An 18493-nucleotide genomic window follows, 5' to 3' on the forward strand; every position below is an offset into this window, starting at 1 on the left:
GGGGTGCTGCCGGGCTTCTATGGGATGGGAAGGTTTGACCTGGATCAGCAAGGCAAACATCCTACTCAATTTACGGTGAGTCTAACCCCAATATTGTTTTTTTTCCATATCAAGAATTTCTACTTCCTGGCGGTGTGGTGCCACCAGCAGGTCAATCTGTGGCTGTGAGGCGAGTGTATCAGCAGACTGATGGCGCCCTCAGACTTCCAGATACCCCAAAATTGCTGCTGTGCCTTTGGCCAGACTCCAAAAACCTGGGGCAAAGTTTACCAGGAAAGTAAACAGCCAAAAGTTAGGTATGTGTGAGACACACCAAGAAACCATTTCTTGCTCAGCTACATATATGGAGGTAAGGCTTCTCTGGTTCCTGATCAAACTGCTTAAAGGACATTATCCCATAGACTCAGAGATAAATCTTGGAACCCAGCAGCCTTTGCAGAGATGCACTCAGTCCCCGCAATGGGCTACCAGTGCCAGACAACGGCAAGGGGGAAAGGGTGTGTCCCTCTGCCTGCTCCCCCTTTGACTTGACGGCTGCCATCTGACATTGGACATTTGCCATTGGACAGTCAGGTTCGGGCCTGCTGTGACAAAACACGCAGGGCCTCATGAGATGGGGGTGACATGGCTCTTTCCTCCCTGCCCCAATGAGACCCTGTGTCACTGCCCACCAATGGACTCTCTTGCTTGGGATCAAGCTGCTTAACGGCCATGATCCCAGAGACTCAGAAACAAATTTCAGAGCCCAGCGATTTTTAGCAGAAATGCATCTGTTCCCCATAGTAGGTTACCGGTGCTGGGCCACCCCAGGTGGAAATAGGTTTCGTGCCTTGGCCTGTTACCCCTGGTGGCTCGGTGAATGCCATCTCTAATGGCCTCTGGACGATTAGGTTTGGTCCCGCAGTGATGAGACATGCAGTACCTAAGGGATGGTGGTGGAGCCGGTCCTTTTCTCCCCATCCCAAAGAGCCCCCAAGTTTCCTGGTGCCCATGAATGACCTCTGTGGCTCATGATCAAGCTTCTTAATGGCCATGATACCAGAGATTCAGAAACAAACCTAGAAACCCAGCAGCTTTTGGCCGAAATGCGTTGGGACCACGCAGTAGGTTACTGTCGCCAGGTCACACAGGGGGAAAGGATTCTGTGCCTCCGCCTGCTCCCCATGGCGGATCCATGGCCACCATCCTCCAGAGGCCATTGGAAAGTCAGGTTTGGGCCCACAGTGACAAGATACAATGGGCCTCACAGTATGGGTGTGGAGGTGGCCCTTTCCTCCAGCCCCGAGACCCTAAGTTGCACCCACGAACCGCCTCTCTTCTGATAAAGCTGCTTAATGGCCTTGATTCCATAGACTCAGGAACAACTATCAGAACCCAGCAGATTTTGGCAGAAATCCCTCCATATTGTTAAATTTTCAAAATTAAAAAATCATACGTTATTTATAACCTGCAATAGAAAATAAATTGTCTATTGTTGCCTTTTCGGCAGATCTGAGTGCTTGGGTAAAATCCCAAATAGTAATGGTGGGTCTAGTGTCAAATATTGAATGTGATCAAAGTAGAGAGAGAGAGAGTAATGTGGAAATCATCTGCCCCACAGGTAGGTGGAGGATGTGGAATGGGGGTATACTGGGGTTTTTGGTGGTAAAAAATGGGCTCAGTGAAGGGATGGGTGTTTCATTGTATGACCGAGATTTAATCCCAAAAGTTTTGTAACTGCTCTCACGGTGATTCAATAAATAAAGTTATGAAAAAAGGGGAAAAAAGTAAGGTGTAGTTCATGCCCATTTCAATCAGCCTACTTAATGGCTGAATAAACAGCAATACTCCTAGGGGAAAAAAAGAATTTCTACTTCCACATGGCCAGTTGCAAAGAGTCCCTTTCTCTTCATCACTCCCTAACAAGGATATCAGGGATACTGGTTCTTGGGGTGGCTACATCGGTAAACTTGTTGTTTTATGTTTTTCTGAAAGGAAGATATGTGAGTATGGGGAAGCATCCTCCACCCAGATCCTCCATATTCCAGTAGGCAGGGGTCACACCCACCAACTGGCCCCCTGGTGCCGTGTAATGTGTAATCCCATCAACGGCCAAGACCCAGAGATTATAAAACCCAGATCCCGGAAGAGAACAGCGCAGAGTCTCCTGGCCCCGTGCCTGGCTGTCCTCGCCGGGGCCCCTTGTAGTGGAGTGGGTTGAGTTTCCCTTCCCCCCCCGACCAGGGCTCTGGCGGCCGAAGACCTCCAGAACCAGCCACCACCATGGTGAGACCACTCTCCACACACCTGAAGGTACCGGCAGAGGAACAAAGGCATGTGGGTTCCAGGGCTGAGATCTCCAAGCCTGCTCAGATCGGGGCTGAGCATCCTCCACCCAGATCCTCCATATTCCAGTAGGCAGGGGTCACACCCACCAACTGGCCCCCTGGCGCCATGTAATTCCATCAACGGCCAAGACCCAGAGACTACAAAACCCAGATCCCAGAAGCGAATGCGGCTGAGCGACATTATTATTTCATGCTTACTTTGGACAAACTGGCAGGCTACCAAATGTAACTTGCCCGCATGGCAGAGTCTGGCAAGCTCCCCGTGGCGTACCCAATATGCCAAATACCAGTAACAATGATGGGTCTCATTCTACTAACCCTGAAATAGCCTTGAATCTCAGGGCTAGGATGAAGAAGACGTCACTGGGGCCTGCTCGAGGTAATCGATGAACAAAAGGATGGTCGTGATCATGATCGGGGAAGGGGAACTTTGCTCAGGGGTCACTCCTAGTGTGCTGAGAAGAAATTCATTTTAGAATTGGCCAGAGCCATAGTACAGCGAGTACAGTGCTTGCCTTGCATGTGGTCAACCCAAGGGTACTCCAGTCCACAGCATCTTTGAGTTGCTCACTGGAAATTGAGTGTCTCCTTCTCATCCCTAGAACAGGTGATGTGGGAGTGTGGCATGAGGGAGGAATGTCTAGTGGTTCGGTCCAACCCAGTGTTGCTTTCTTTTGGTCCTACTGGGTCTGTACTTAGGTATTACTCTGTCTGGTACTCACAGGAGCAGTGTTCATTGGCTTTGTCCCTGGGGTGGCTGTGTGCAAGTCCATCAACTTTCAGTATAGTTCCATTGTAAGAGATCTGGCTTCCATACTGTGATTACTGGGGCCCATCACCCTAAAGTATTAGTGGAGGCCGGTTTCTCCCTTCTGAAGTGGGGAGACGGGAGAGGCCCTGAGCTCCTCTATGGTGTTGCAGTATATCATCCTTTGGCCCTATTGTGTGGAGTGGGATGGCCTCCTCCTCCCCTTGTGTGTGCTGGTTCAAGATGCAGTTACCTATGTCAACATGGCAGAGAGTTTTACCTGAGAGGAATGAACATGCCTGGCTGTGTCTCAGAGGAATCTCTACAGGGACGTGTTGCTGGAGTCAAAAGAGAAACAAAGAGATGGGGGACCACTGACTGATGATCAGAATGACCCATTGAATGCAAAGCTGTTAGCATACTTACAGAGCAATGAAGGGGTTTGAGGTATAGGACTACACGTAGGGGTGACTGCACACGCCCTGCTCGGGTTCCTGCATAAATAGTTCCTTCCATTGATAAGTTAATTTTGCTATACTTCAATTCAGTATGTTTTCATTTCATTTTTTCATCATCCTGTTATTCGTCGATTGCCTCGAGCAGGCCCCAGTAACGTCTCTTTCATCCTAGCCCTGAGATTATATACAAGGCTACTTAGGAGAATGAGACCCATCATTGTTACTGGTATTTGGCATATTTGGTACGCCACGGAGAGTTTGCCAGACTCTGCCCTGTGGGCAGGCTACATTCGATAGCCTGCAAGTTTGTCCAAAGTAAGCATGAAATAATAATGTCGCTCAGCCGCATTGGCTTCTGGGATCTGGGTTTTGTAGTCTCTGGGTCTTCAGTATGTTATTTTGGGATTTGTTTCTGGGCCACAGTGCCCATTCCTCCTGGCTCTGTGATGAAGGATCATTCCTGGCAGTGCTCCAGGACCCACGGAGATGATGTGGATTAACCCAGTCAAACAGCTTATGAGGCTGGTGTCTTATCCACTCTGCACCAGGCCTGCAACTTCATTATTTTTTGGTTTTGATTTTGTTCGGGGGCTACACACAGCAATGCTCTGGATTTCTCCTGGGAATACATTCAGTAATTTCTCCTGGCAGTGCTCTGGTGCCATCTGGAGGTCAGAGATCAAAACTGTGTCAGGCATATGTCCTCCCCCTGGACCTTCCCTCCAGCCACAGGTTCATTTTTTCTAGGGTCCCACCCCATCAGACACAGGATTGTTTATTGGGATTACTTCCAGTGGTTCTTGGGACACTTCAGCATGGCTCATTTTGATCTTAAATTGAAATATGGTTATTCTGCCTACCTGCCAGTTACTGAAACAATCTGCTTCATTCCCCCCCATGGACTTGAGTGTGAGAGCATTGGTTCACCCTATTACAGCATCAGGGCACTTCTCCTTACTCCCAGCCCCACACTGTGTGACCAACCACTCCAGGAGCTTCCTCTCTACTCTTACGTATAAGCCCATCTGCGTTACAGCACAGATTCACCTGGGTTTTCCAAAACAACCTCTCCACACCTGGAGCCTGGCCCTGTATATGCTGCCTGCGGAGCCTGAAGTGACACAGCGCAGAAGCTACTGGGTACACATTTTGTTTCTGACACAGATGCTTCAGTCACGCTGCCCATGAGAACCCGGGGGGAAGGAGGAAGTGGCGTTCTGGGATGGCACAGGGACTCTGAAGGCCGAATTTGTGGCAGGAAGTGAGCGGCCTCCCATGAGCACCCCACACCAACCATCTCTCCACTGTGAGCGGTGGAACCACGTCAGCTTGGGGGATTCTTTCGTGCTTGTTTTTCGCTTATTCCCCTATATCCAGGTAGTTCCTGAGGCGCAATTGCCTCCAGCTCTGTGATGGTGTAGCAGTGGGTGGGTGCAGGCTGGGTGCAGGGGATTGGGCACTGAGGAGCGGGATCTGCGTAGGATGGGGGCTTCACCGTCCCGAGCCTCCCAGCACAGACTGCACTGGGCCCTGTCCTTGAACCTTTGGGCCAGACATAGGAGTCAACCTAGAACCTCCAGACTCACATGAGGGGCATCACTTCAGCCTCTTTCTGGCAAAGGAACCGGTTTTCATCCTTGTTTGTCATTGGCTGCTGCGATGGGGCGAGGCCACCGGGGGCGTGGTGCTTGCAGGTGGCTGGGTTTGCCAATTAAAATTATTTTGTAGCTATTTTTATTTGGTCTTTTTTTTCTGGAGTGGGTGGTCCACCCGTAGATGCTCAGGTTTTATTTCTGTCACTGTACTCAGGAATTATTCCTGACGGTGCTCTGGGGGCTGTACGGGATGCAGAAGATTGATCGGAGTCAACAAGGTAAGCATCCAACCTGTTTTATTGTCTGTCTTATCCCTACATAGTTTTATTTCCAGATCAGGATTTTCTAGTCTCTTAAGTCAAGCAGCAAGCCACCTCTCACCCTCATCTCTCCCTGACCAAGTGAACCCTGGTAACTGGTTATTGGGTGAGTACAGTGGATAGACATATCTTTGTATTTTGTTTTTTCGTGTATTTTTTTCTTTTTTGAAGGAACAGGTTTTTTTGGAGACAAGAAGCTTTGCTCAGGAATCACTCCTCGTGTGCTGGGAAGCAATTAACTGATAAATGGCCAGAACCAAAGTACAGTGCTAAGGGCACTTGCCTTGCACAAAGCCAACCAAGGTTTGAGCCCCTGCATCCGAGTAAAAGGCATATAATGAGGCTTTAAACACCCACTGTTTGGGGCTAGATAGAGAACACAGCGGGGAGGGCGTTCGCCTTGCACGCAACCAACCCTGTTCAATTCCCAGCATCTCATAAGGTCCCCTAAGTACCACCAGGAGTAATTCCTGAGTTCAGAGCCAGGAGTAACCCCTGAGCATTGCCAGGTGTGACCCAAAAAGCAAAAAATAAATAAGTAAATAAATAAATAAACACCCACTGTTTGACTCTTTAACTATAGCAGGCTAGAATTTGTCATTGCACATGACATTGTTTTCTCTTTTCTTTTCTCTCCTGCTTGGTTAGAGTTACCAAGTTGCTGACCTTCTGGGCCACATCCTACAGTTTGTCGGTCTAACTCCTGACTGAACTCAGAGCTCACTGCTGCCAGGGTCAGGGCACCATAAGGTATGCTTGGGTATTTCCTTGGGACAGACAACTGCAAGCTGATAATGTATGCGGTAATATTGATGTGGCACATGAGATAGAAAATGTCTAGTTAGAAAGTAGACTTACACAAGAAGTTCTGACTGTCAGACACAGTTCCTATCATGATCTTTAGTAAACACTCTGGATAATAGGATAATTATGCTCTACAACACACATTTGCGTTGTATTCCAATCTGTTCCTGCAAGACAGGAACGAGTACTGGAAGAGGCTCACGTGGATATGCTGATTCGGGAGTAGAGTAGATCAGGACCCAGAGGAGCCCGGTTCAGCAGGACGGAACTAGGACTGTGCTTTGGGCTCATATGGGCCCAGAAGTGATCCTGGTCCCTGCAGAGAGCTCCCAAATGCATGTTCCTGCCCAGGTTCCAGAAGGCACCTGATAGTTTGCCCATGCTGAGGCCCTTTAGCTGAGCCCATGGCAGTGCCACTTTCAGGCTGAGTGTCACTGGGGCCAGCATTGATGCCGGCCTGCAGGGGGTGCTGATGTGCTTGGGCACCTGGGCTCAGATTCAGCCCCTTGCTGGACCTGTGGGACCTTCCTGTAGTTTTTAGGGTGGAGTCCAGGGACTCAGGCAGGGCTGCAGTTTCCTCTCCTGTATCTGGGACCCAGAGCTTCTGTTTGGACATGTAGCCCAGATTCCAACCCACTTTAACATCCTCATGAGAGGAAGAAACTTCTAGCAGTGTCTTCCTGGAGTGGGTCAGAGTTCTAGTGATAATATTTTCCCCATTGAGAGTATTTCTGCCTCCAAAGCTGGGGCTTCTGGTACGGATTTAGGGGTGGGGTGTGCTCCTCTTTGGTGCTCATGGCTCTGACTTCTCCAGGTCTTTGCACATGGCCTCCTGCCGATCTTCAGGAATAACAGATGCTGGAGATGATGATGACACATCATCTGACACACTGTTGCCAGGAATGAGGTACATGTCAAGATGACATGGTGCAGTGCCAGGAACTTGCTGTCTTCCTGGCCCATCTGTCTCCAGTTGGTTTAGGAAGGAGCCCTGGACTGAGATTCCTGGAAAGGGTTTCCAACTATGCTGTATGAGGTAAATTTTGTCCCTGTTTCTTTTGTTGTATATGGATTGAGTCCTCACCCAGAGTTGCTCCAGAAGTACTCCCAACTCAGTGCTCAAGTGTCACTTCTTTGAGAACTTGGGGATCTTACAGGGTACTCGAGGTCCAAGGCTAACTTTGGGATTTTTGGTTATTTTATATTGGGATGTGATGTGGGACCAGACCTTGTGATGTTCACAATTACTCCTGACTCTGCACTGCAGGATAGCACCTCAGAGTGCATGAAGGACTGGGTGTGACTGAAGAATTGCCAGCCCTACCCCTACAATGCTGCTTGATGCTTTGTTTTCTTTTATATTTATTTTTGTGCCACAGTGGAAGTGCTCAGGGCTTCCTCTTGGCTCTGTGCTCTAGGTTCACACCTGAGGGGCATTAGGGGCCCCTGGTGTGTTGGCCCCATATGTATCCTGGCAGCTACAGTGACTCGGGCCCCAGAATATGTGTTTCCCCTGCCTTGTCCTTCCAGCTCTGGAGGGCTTCGCCTGCTCAGTCACAGTGTCACGTTCACATGCTGCTGTGCATGCAGTTCTGAGCTTGCGCCCGTACCTGGGAGACAAGCAAAGTATGTTGTATCTGGTAGAGGTGTTAAAGATCAAGACATTTTTGCCTCTTGAACAGGGATTAGAGGCAGCCCTGAACCGTGACTTCAGGGTCCTACAGGCACATATGTCCACACAGAGCTTTGAGTTTGCCACTGTACATTGACTGTCCCCTTCTCATACCTAGAAAAGGGCATGTGGAAGTGTGACATGGAGGGTCGTCTGGTGTTTGGTCCAACTCAATGTATCTTCTATGTTTAGTGCTGCTGGTTATGTACTTGGGCGTTACATTCTGCAGTGCTCACCAGAGCAGTATTCATTGGCTTTGTCCCTGGGGTGGCCCTGTGTTAGTCTAGTACCTGCAGGAACCTTGTAGTATAGTGTCATTGTAGCAGATCTGGCTTCTCTCAAGTGATTTCCAGGACCTGTCACCCATCATCCTGAAATGCAGTGGAGGCTGGTTCCTCCCTATGGGAGTGAAGAGAGGAGGAGGCCCTGTACTCCTCTAGGGCACTAGGGTGTCTCATCCTCAGGCCCCATAGTATAGGGTGTGATGTGTGATGGCCTCACTCACACCCCCTGTGTGTACCAGCTTAGGACATGGTGATCATCCCCAATTTGGCCATGAAATTCACCATGGAAGAGTGGCCGTGCCTGGATGCCTCTCAGAGGAAGCTCTACAGGGATGTGATGCTGGAGACCCCACCAGCACCTGTGGGCTGTCGATGAGAGCTGCTGGGCCTGCTTTCAATGCCCAGAGAAACCCATGTGGGCTCCTAGGGGCTGCGCCAGACTGTGATTCTGATTGACTGGTAGGTGTGACAGCCATGCAGATAGCTGTTTCTCTACTTCCTTTCATTTTTTCCTTCCTTCCTTCCTTCCTTCCTTCTTTCTTTCTTTCTTTCTTTCTTTCTTTCTTTCTTTCTTTCTTTCTGTCATATTTTCTTTCTTTCTTTCTGGGGCACACTATTGATATTGAGGGGTTCTTACTGATTCTATACTCAGAAATCATTGTTGGTAGGCATGGAGAATCATATTGGATGCCCAGTATCAAACCCGGGTCAGCTAAATGTATTCAAGCACCCTATGAGCTTTTTCTTCCTTTACTAAATGGAATTACTATCAGCCAGAACAATAGTATAATCAGTCTGGCATTTTTTCTTTGTTGCTAGTCCAGGTTCAACCCACGGCATCCAATACGATCCCAAGACACAGCCAAGAGTATTTCCTCTGCCCAGATCCAGGATTAAACCTTGTGCATTGCTGGGTGCAACCCCCAAAATATACGAAGTAAATTTACTTCTATTACCACACTTAACTTTCATGTTTTATTTTGTTTTGGGTATTGTTCCGGGACCACACCCAGCATTTTCTCGGGTTCTGTGCCAAAAGATCACTCCTGGCAGTGATCAGGGGACAATTCGGGTACTGTGGATTGCAATCTGGTCAGGAGTTTGCAGAGTGCACGCCTAGACAGGCCTTCAACTTCATTTATTTTTTCTTTGTTTTTCTTTGGGGCCACACCTGGCGATGTTCAGAGGTTCCTGCTGATAGTACACTCATGAGTTCCTTCTGGTGATGCTCAGGGAATCATATGGGATGCAGGTTCAGAGCACTAAGAGTGTGTAGGGCACAGGCGAGCCCCGACCTTCTGGAGTATCTCCTTAGCACTTGCTTTATTTGCTATGAGTCCAACTTAATTTTTTTGCTTTGTTTGCTTTGTTTGGGGACCCACCTGGTGATGCGCATGGGTGACTCCTGCTTCTGCACTCAAGGATCACTTCTGGAAGAGCTCTGGAGACTATATGGGACGTGGGGACTCGAACTTAGATCAGCCACAGCAAGGCAGCACTGTCCCCACTGTACTGTCTCTCCAGCCCCTATTTTATTATCTGAAATGTCATTTTATTTATTTGAGAGGGGAAGTGTGGGCCACACCCATCTCTGCTCAGGGCTCCCTCCTGTGTCGGCCCAGGGCAAGGTAAGCGCCCTCTGCTCAATATCTTCTCACTAATCCCAAAGATTCTAACTTGAATAATAATTTGTAAAAGTGTGACTCAAGTTTGTTTAGTTCTTTTACTTGTAATTTTTAAATTTTCGTTCATTTACTTTTTGGCTTTTGGGTCACAATCAGTGATGTTTAGGGGTTACTCTGGCTCTGCCTTCAGGAATTACTCTTGGCAGTGCTCAGGGACCTTAAGGGATACATGGGATCAAACCCAGTTGGACTGTGTGCAAGGCACACACCCTCCCTGCTGTGCCATCTCTCTGTCCGCTAAGATCATTTATATCTTAGTGCCTAACCCCCTCAGCTGATATTCTGTTCAGTGCTTAGGGTCACTTCCAGTGTTCCCAGGAGACCAGATGGTGCCTGGAATCAAGTCAGAGGGTACCACATGCAAAGCATATTCCCCAATCCTGTGCATTGTCACCCTGCCTCCATTGGACTCTTCTACGGATTTTAAAATTTGTTTGGGACCAAACCAGTCGGACTCAGGGTTTGCTCCTGGCCTCTGCACTCAGGGATCATGGCTGGCTGGTAGGGCACAAACTTGGTTTGAATATGCGCAAGTACTTTGCCCCACCTACTGTACTATCTGCCTACACCGCCTTCTATTTCCCTTTGTTTTTAGCTTAAAATAAAGTTGTAGGTCTTGCCATCCTTGTCCTCACTTGGGTGCTTGGATTTCCTCCTGACTGTGCACTCAGTGATCACTCTGGGAGGGGCTCAGAAACTCCATTTGGTTCCGGGGTGAGAGAGTGTAAGTGCGGAGGGCTCTTCCTTACTCGAAGAAAACCGGGTTCACTCACTGACCTTCCATGGAGCCAATACTCTCAGAAGTGATTCCTGAGTGTGGATACAGGATTAACCCTTGAGCATCACCAAGTGTAACCCCAAAACAAAACTACATACAGTGCTGGGATGACACTTAAGTCAGCCATATGCCTGGCCAAGCCTAGAGTGTTAGTGGTATTATCTGTGGCCCCATTATTTAACTATTAAATTGAAACCTTATCTTATGTCTCACTCCCCACCAATCTCTGGCATATTGAAAGTGGATATTATGATCATGCCTTTTCAGTAATATGGCCGGTTAGACCAGGGGCACATGAGGATTACTTGTCGTCTTTTCCTTGTGGCTAATCCATGCTTCCATCTCTGTGGGGACAGGGCTCTTTGGGGTGAAGCCAGTGTTAGTCTCCTGGTTGGAAGAGGAGCCCTAAAGCCGGGAGGAGAGGTGTGTGTCCCACTGAGTGTCTGAGGACCCTGGCTGAGGCCCTGGGCACTGTGTGGGTGCCTTGAGAGCATGTGAAACATGCTGCTGACCCCGAGATCCTTGGGCTCCTGGATCAGGTGTCTGTGCTGTGCTCATGCTGCCCTACACTCCCCTGAGCTGTCTGTTACCAAACAATCCTACGCTTTGATTTCTTGACTTTGTTGTTATTCTTCCTCATCTGTCAGGTATGTGGAATAGTTTATGAGTTTCAAGGTCCTTGTTCCCCTGGCTGTATAACCAGCCTGACTGTACACCTACAGGGTCGGGTACCCTTTCTGGAGCACTGGACCCCGCTCTTTCAATCAGACACCATGCTTATCTTTGCCTTTGGATCATGCCATGGTGCTTTGAGTATAGAAAGAAATGTAGTTTTCTTTGGTTTCATGGCCTGGGGATTCCCAGCAGTTATTCCTGGTAGTTCTCAGAAGTTGCTTTCAGCGGTGTTCAGGGATCAACCCCTGTCAGCCTCATGCAAGGCTACCTGCTGTACTCTTGACCAACCAAAAATGTTTTATTGCGTGCATGTGAAACTGTGAGTGTGAGCCTATAGTGAAGCTAATTGGAACCAGAATGGCAGTGCATCAGAGAGGGGGTTTGCCTTACAGACACCGCCTCCCTTCGATGTTTGGCATCCCCGATGGTATCCTGAGGATCACTGGGTCTGATCAAAAACAAAACCCAAAACGTTTTTTCGGGGATTGCCGTGCTCCTCCCAGAGACACTTCCAGCAGAGTTTTCCTTTCTATACACTTGTTTGAACTGTGAGAATCATGGAGATGTCTTTCACCTGCTCAGCCATTCAGGGGTGTTGCATTCAACATGGGACTAATTCTTGTGTATTGTTTTTGATTTGAGAATTCAAATCACAGGTTCTGGATGTGGCATTGCAGCAATTTGATTTGGGAACATGGATATTGCATACACGTGTGCTGGTAAGATTCTCTTGTTGAAACTAAATATTATGCCATTGGGGATACTTTGTGAACCAAGCATGTGACTTGAAAGGTGGTCCAGCTACATCCCCCAACCACATCTATGGTCTCAGCACCACAGGAAAAATATCAGAACCTGGGGCTGGAGTGATAGCACAGCAGGTAGGGCATTTTCCTTGCACGCGGCCGACTTGGGTTCGATTCCCAGCATCACATATGGTCCCCCAGGCACCTCCGGGGTAATTCCTGATTGCATGAGCCAGGAGTAATCCCTGTGTATTGCCGGGTGTGACCCAAAAAGCAAAAAAAAAAAAAAAATTCAGAGCCTAATGCTGGGACTAGAGTGTCTTTAACTTCAGCGGGTGCTGAAATCTGGAAATTTATTTTATTGTATTGCTTTTTTTTAAGTGCCAGGATTTTCAAAGTTATTCGTAGTTGTACTTAGGCATACAATAATTCAACACCAATCCCTGCACCCACGTCAGCTTCCCTCCACCCGTGTTCCCATATTCCATACCCACCCCAGTCCCAACTCCACTCCCGCCTGTTCTGGACAACCACATGACTAAGTTTCAGTGATTGCGGCTTAGATCTCTTGTTTTCAGTTCTGTTGCATCTGTATTTTTGGGTAAATGGCTACACCCCTCACTCATGTCACTGGCATAAATGAATCCCTGATCCCTGTAAAATTCTGGTTCTCTTCTGCCCCCAGATTTCTTTCCTTCTTTGACCGGCTTCTCTCTAAACACTGGAGTCAGGGATGATTTAAGTAGCCCCTTTAGAGTAAATTTCTACATCCAGTGTTGTGTATTCCACAGATGAGTGACATCATCCTGTTTTTGTTTCTTTTTATGGCTAACTTCACTCAACATGGTATCTTCCAACCGTTTGGCAGCACATATACTAAAATTATAAAACCTAAAAAAATTATTAAATTTTTGCTTTTTGAGTTACATCCATTGATGCTCAGGGGTTACTCCTAGATTTCCTCTTAGGAATTATTCCTAGGGGTACTTGGGGGAGCATATGGGATGCCTGGGATTGTAGCTGGGCTGACTGTGTGCAAGGCAAATGCCTACCCCTGTACTATGGCACCGACTCCCCCAAAATTATTTTTATTACAGGGGAAATACTGTGACTTTACATTTGATAGACAGCAAGGACAAGTGTGTTGAAAAGAACTCAATGGTTCAGCACTAGTGGTTTTGCATTAGGAAGGACATTTGCTTGGCACCAGGAAGAAAACTATGGTTCCATTCCAGCACACCACATGGCCCCCAGTGCCCCAGCAGCAGGAATCCTTGAGCAATGCTTGGTGTGACTCTCTCCCCACCTAAGTAAATATAACAAGATAACAAAAAAACTCAATGATCCTGCAGAAGAATCTGCTTCAGGGGAGATGTTTGCAAAGGTCCATCTCGGCTGTGTAGGGATACATCATTGCCTTCACATGTGAGCCCGGGCTCCAAACTGAGCTAGAACCAAACCCAGTCTCAGGCCCCTTTTAATTTTCACTTTAAACTGAGGCTTCACTTTTCTGCAGAGGGTGTTATTTCCACTTACAGAGTCTGTTCTTTTCAGTTGGAAAATTTTTACACAGCTATGTTGTGGGAAGCTGGCCCTTTAACTGACCAAGAGCCTAGGTGCCTGTGCTAGGTACGGCTATCCTGACCTACGTGACCCTCAGCAGGTAAAGCCTGTGGTATGGTAATCCTGACCTACGTTACCCTCAGCAGGTGAAGCCTGTGGTTTGGTAATCCTCACCTACGTGACCTTTGGCAGTTAAAGCCTGTCCTATGCATGATTATCCCAAGAAAACAATTGTCATGGCTGTAACTGACAATGATTAACTTAGTATAAGCTTTGTAATGCATGGTAGGTTAAACTTATAGACGCTGTAACTTTCCTAATCACATTTTGAGCACGACCCTTTGTGTAGCTGCCTCATTAATATATACCCCCATCACCCTCAATAAAGCCTGTCCCTTTTTCTCTTTGTTTCTAAGCTCCATTTTTTCTCTCGTGTCTTGTGTTCATTCGGTCAGTCTTTCCTTGCACCTACGGATCCTAGGGCCACCTCTGTGGGCCGGAGAGTGGTCTAGCGGGGCCCCCCGCAACTGGCGCCCACACGGGGTGGTGTCTGGGAGATGACTGCCGAACTCCCCTTCAGGAAGCGGTGGCCACCGAGACGCACGGAAAGGTAAGTGCACGCCTAATCAAAAATCCCCGTCTCGTTCAAGGCCGAGTGGGTAGATCCCCATCTCGTTTGAGGCTGAGTGGGTACTAGCCCCTGCCTCATTATAGAGGTCGACGGGGCCGCAACAGGGGAGAATTAAGTGTTCAGTCTCATATGAGGTATATGAGACGGTCACTGGGTTGGATAAGGCCCTCCCATGCCCCTTTGTCGTGTCCTTTGTGGAATGTGTGTGTGAGTGAATGAGCAGTCAGGGGCATCCTCGCCTCTGATTCGAGTCTGTTGTTCCACGGCTGGGCACCCCTAAGATCCCCGAAAAGGCTACGGAATCCGGTTGGGCTGCCTGCGGTTCCACAGGAAACATATGGTCTATGGTGGTGCTGACTTAGACGTTGACCGCAAGTCACCTTTGGCTGATCCACTACGGCTAAGTTTCCCACCAGCCAGACAAGCACCTGAGTGGGCCCCTTTGTTGGGCCTCCCCCGTGTCTCGCGTCTGTTTTTCCCAGGTATTCACGCGGGGGTACAGCCTTCCAGTGACCCATCTCCTGTCTCGTCAATCTTTATATCTTGTCTGCCTTCTATTCCTTTCATCTGTCTTACTCCCTCTCTTCTTCCTATATTTCTCATTTTCTGTTTCGTAATCTGTATATTCGTGTGTATCTGTATCTTTGAACGCTGTTTCTCCTGACCTCTGACAATGGGTCAGAGTTTAAGCAAGAAGGAATTGTTTATTCATGGTTTAAAGACATCCCTTAAGCACCGGGGTATCCGGGTCAAGAAAAAGGATCTCGTAGATTTCTTTCTTCTTATTGAGAAGATCTGTCCCTGGTTCCTCAAGGAGGGACCATCGATGAGAAATGTTGGGGCTGTGTAGGAGACTGTCTTAAAGACTATTACAGGACGTTTGGCCCCAAGAGAATCCCCGTTCCGACTTTCTCTTATTGGAATCTCATTAATGAGGTCCTTCGAGTCCGACATGATCAGTCAGATGCCCACCAGATAATTCAAGACTCTGAGACCTTAAAGATTATGGCCCTTCTAACCCTCACTCCCGCACGCCTTCCTGTCCGCCTTCTGTTCTCCCCACCCCCACCGCAGAGACAGAGGAACCTTGTCGGTCCCCATGTCCCTCTGTGTCAATCCATATGCCCACTGAGGAGCCACCTGAGAAACCTCCTGCAGGCTCTCAGTACGATCCCCCTGAATGTTCGATGCCACGCTTATATCCAGTCATCAGGGATCCCCTCCCCAAGCACTCCCCTCCGCATTCTGTGGACTCTGATGCTCATCCCCCTGAGAATGTTGCTGACCTTGGGGATGCAGCCACATGCTTTCGTGCACCTGAGAGGTCCCCAATGGCCCCCTCGCCCACCCTCGCTGCCCCCCTCCGTACAATCCCGAGGTCTCTTTCGGGGCGAGCGATTGTCTTTCTCCACCCCTTGTGGGTCCTGATCTTCGCCTTGTTACCCACCGCTTGGCGCAGGATACTCAAATGCTCCGCTCCTTTATACAACAAAAGCAGGAATTCCTGGACCTCCTGGGGCAGATGAGGCAGCTTGATCTATCTCCAAATACCCCACCTGACTCACTAAGCCCGCCGCTTAAAGCTCGGCTGCAAGCCCCTCAGATCTTTCCTGCTCTCCGGTCTGGTAGATGCCTCTCACCTCAAGCCCCCTCAGAGGAGGAAAGGGAGGGAGCATCCCAAGAGGCAGACTTCCCAGATGACCATGAGGGCATCGAGGAGGCTCCTAATCCAGGCAGGGATGCAAGGGACTCAGAGCCAGGGGAGACCCACGTGGGAGCCCATGGACGACAGCGCTATGAAAGACTGAAGTTTAGTGATATTAAAGACATTAAGGATGCTGTTCCCTCCTTTGGTCCAAAGGAGGTCCAACTGCCCCCTTTACCCTGAGCCTTTTAGAATCCCTTAGCGAGAGCTGGCTCACCCCTAATGATTGGTTTTCCCTGACCCGTGCCGTTTTAAGCCTAGGAGACTATCTGCTCTGGAAGGTGGATTATCATGATCGCTGTCAGGATATGGCCCGGCGGAATCTCGCTGCGGGAGGGTCCTCCTCCCCCTGAGTACTGAGCAAATTCCTGGGTAATGATTCCTTCTCCGCTAACGAGGTTCAGGCTCAGTTCCCTCCTGGCCTTCTCACACAGATTCAGGCGGCAGCCTTGAAGGCTTGGAAGGGTCTCCCAACCAACAGTTCCGTTGTCACCTCTCTTTCCAAAGTCCACCAGGGCCCTAACGAGCCCTACAATGACTTTGTTGGCCACCTGCTGGAGGCTGCTGAGAGCATCCTGGGGGGAGGAGACACTGATAATGACTTTATTTGCCACCTAGCCTATGAAAATGCTAATTCTGTCTGCCAGGACGTCCTTTGTCCTCATAAAGGAGGCAAGACCCTCTCTGACTACCTCCGCCTGTGCGCCGATGTAGACCCCGTCTCTCACAAAATTGGACTGGACATTGGGGCGTCCTTTAAAGTTCTAACCCATACTCCCATGACCGCTCCAATTGACCCTAGATTCTGCTTTGGCTGCAACAAGCCTGGTCATTTCTGGCGCCACTGCCCAGAGCGGGAGAGGGCGCGCATGCCCCATACATTATGCCCCAAGTGTAAGGACGGGTAGCATTGGGCATCAGACTGCCAGGTTGGAGTTACCTCTCGCCCGGGAAACTTGTCGCGGGGCCGGCCCCAGGGCCCCGTAATGCAGCAGGCAGCTGGGGTACCCCCTTTCTTCCTCCCCAAACTCTTCCACCTCTGGCCCTTGTTCCCCATCTGGCTTCGATTCCCTCCTGTGTGCCATCCCAGGAAGCTCCAAATTGGACCTCCGTACCACCTCCCCCACAATCTTAACCCAGGCACAGGGACCTCAGCCCATTCCTAGTTAATTTCCAGGGGCCTCTGTCTGCCGGAATGGTTGACCTCATTATCGGGAGGGGGGATCTTATACTGGAAGAATTCCAGGTCCTTCCCGGCACTATAGATAATACTCTCACTGGCCAGCTTAGCCTTATGGCCATGACTATGTCTTCCTTCCTAAGTATAGATCTGGGTACCCACATTGATAAATTGCTCCTCATCCCGCCTGGCCTTGCTCCTGGTGCCACCGGCCCCGTGCCACTGGGGGTGCATTTGGCTCAGGCTATAAAGGAGTGTAAGCCACTCCTGACCCTCACCATCTTAGGCAGGCCCTTTACCGGCCTTATAGATACTGGAGCTGATACTACCATCATTACTACTAGGGACTGGCCGCCCGAATGGCCACTCTCCCCCTCTTTAACACACCTGCAGGGGATTGGCCATTCAAAAAACCCAATATTAAGTTCAGCTGAACTCAAGTGGCGGACTCCCAAAGGAGAGGAAGGCCACGTCCGCCCCTATGTCCTCCCCGACCTGCCTGTTAATCTGTGGGGGAGTGATGTCTTGTCCCAAATGGACCCGATCCTAGTAGATACCAAAGGCCTAGATCTTTTACTTCAGCAGGGCTATCTTCCTAGTCAAGGTCTGGGAAGGCACTCCCAGGGCCTCACTGAACCCATGATGCCTTCCCCCTCTGTAGGACGACAAGTACTGGGAAATTTACCATAATGGCCGTTGACTTGCCTGTACCCCACACTGATAAGATTATCTGGCAATCAGATGACGCTGTGTGGGTAGATCAATGGACCCTGTCCTCAGAAAAACTGGCCGCAGCGGAGGCGCTAGTGCAGGAGCAGCTCGCTGTTGGACACATAGAACTGACCAATTCCCCCTGGAATACACCCATTTTTGTGATCAAGAAGAAATCGGGGAAGTGGCATCTGCTCCAGGATCTGAGGGCAATAAACAAGACCATGGTGGTCTTTGGAGCATTACAACCTGGCTTACCATTGCCCGTAGTCATCCCCGCCCTATGGCACAAGATTGTTATTGACCTAAAAGACTGTTTTTTCTCCATCCCCCTCCACCCTGCTGATCACCCCCGATTTTCCTTCAGTGTTCCCGTCACAAATTTCAGAGGCCCGATGAAGCGGTTTCAGTGGAAGGTGCTACCTCAGGGAATGGCCAACAGCCCCACTTTGTGTCAGAAGTTTGTTGCGAGTGTTCTGGCCCCGGTCAGGGAACAATGGCCGGATCTTTACATCGTCCATTATATGGATGTTATCCTGCTTGCTGGCCCGCACCCAGATGAAGTTATGCTTGCTGCTATCATATGATTGACACCCTAAATCACGCAGGGT

This window comes from Sorex fumeus, unplaced genomic scaffold, assembly GCF_029834395.1.
Source record: "Sorex fumeus unplaced genomic scaffold, SorFum_2.1 ptg000168c, whole genome shotgun sequence".
In the NCBI taxonomy this organism is placed as follows: domain Eukaryota; kingdom Metazoa; phylum Chordata; class Mammalia; order Eulipotyphla; family Soricidae; genus Sorex; species Sorex fumeus.